The following is a 2,020-nucleotide window of genomic DNA, read 5'->3' on the forward strand; positions in this document are numbered from 1 at the left end:
AGTATGACTTTAATCAACAAATATGAATAGTGATAATATAAATAGAACAATATAATTCTAATACAGTAACTAGTAAGAATAATTATTATTTTTCTTTTTTTCTGGGATTAATTTAGGAACTATAAAACAAATAATTCAGAATACTATTTATAACAAATTAACAATTAAAACAATTAATAGAAATAATTAACAATTATAATTCAAGTAATGAACAATTTCAGAAATTGTTTTTTTAACGAACAGTAACTGTAAAATTTGCGGAATGAACAGTAATGATAATTTTTTTGGGTGAGCACTAATTTTTTTAAAAATATTATTAATAAAAAGTTTTCAGATTTAAAACAACAACTATAAACTACTTAATCTTCTTGATTGTTAGATAAAATCAAATAAAGGTTATAAGTTATAGCATGCAAAAATTCGAAATAAGAAAGTCTGGCCTGACCAGGACTAGTCGTGTAAACACTACCCTAAAAAATTAAGGACCCTCCTATTGCCCTGACGCAGATGATCCCTTCTCCTCTAGTGGTAAAAAACCCTAGAATCGGCCGGCCTCTGAACTCGAGCGAGAGTACAGAGCTTCTGCTCAGATGAAGACAGTTACCCAATAGAAAGAATAATGTAAGAGGGAGAATTTTAAAAAGGAAGAATTTTTTGAAGGGAGAAGAGAGAGAAGGAGAAGAGCTTTTGTTTTTCTTTCTCGATTCTGCGTATTTTCCAAACTGGGAAGAGGTTGTCTATATAGGGTTCAGAGAGCCATTACGAATTTGCATGTTATGCAAAATCACGGATCCGTTACCCCAAAACACGCCCGTTAAAAACGTTCCGCAGCCGTCACACACGTTTTAATTGCCGAGGGAAAAAACATGTAAAACGTGGTAAAAATAAAGTTTGACAAAGCAAAAAATTGTGTGCGCGCCACGTCACGGCGTGGCGAGGCGTGTGCGTGCCCCCGCGTGTGAGTGTTATGCAAAGCCCAACAATACAAAGCCTAAAACACCCCCTTCTTAGGGACCCTCAAAGCCCAACAAGAGGAGAAGCAATTTAAACCCATTACTATTCATAACACTAGTCCATATAGGACTATTCATAAGAGGCAAAATTGTCTTTTCTCCCACAACATAGCCAACATGATGTACCTCTGAGGCTTCAGCTAGATGTAGAATAACGATGGGTGTCCAAAAAGCCCGTCGGCCCGGGCCCGGCCCGACCCGGAACAGTGTTTTTTTTCTTATATGTATAATATAGGTATATATATAATATATGTATATGTGTGTGTGTGTGTGTGTCTATATATATATATATATATATATATATATAATATATATATATATATATATATATATATATATATATATATATATATATATATATATATATATATATATATATATATATATATATATATATATATATATATATATATATATATATATATATATATACTCTCTCTTAGTATATAATTATATATAAGTATACTCTCTCTTATATAAGTATATATATATGTATAAGTATGCTCTCTTAATATATGTATAAGTATATATAAGTATACAGTGTATACTCTCTCTTATATAAGTATATATAAGTATACTCTCTCTCTCTCTTAGTATATAAGTATATTCTCTCTTATGTATATATAATATATGTATAAGTATATATATAAGTATATAGTGTATACTCTCTTATATAAGTATATATCAGTATACTCTCTCTCTTATTTATGTATATATCTCTTATATAATTATATATATGTATAAGTATACTCTCTCTTATATATATATTTATACTCTCACTCTTAGTGTATAAGTATATATAAATATACTCTCTCTTATATAAGTATATATAAATATACTCTCTTAGTATATAAGTATATATATGTATATATAAGTATACAGTGTGTACCCTCTTTTATATATATATATATATATACTCCCTCTCTTAGTATATAAGTACATATAAGTATATTCTCTCTTATATAAGTATATATATGTATAAGTATATATAAGTATACTTTCTCTTA

Source organism: Asparagus officinalis, chromosome 5 (assembly GCF_001876935.1).
Source record: "Asparagus officinalis chromosome 5, Aspof.V1, whole genome shotgun sequence".
Taxonomy (NCBI): Eukaryota; Viridiplantae; Streptophyta; class Magnoliopsida; order Asparagales; family Asparagaceae; genus Asparagus; species Asparagus officinalis.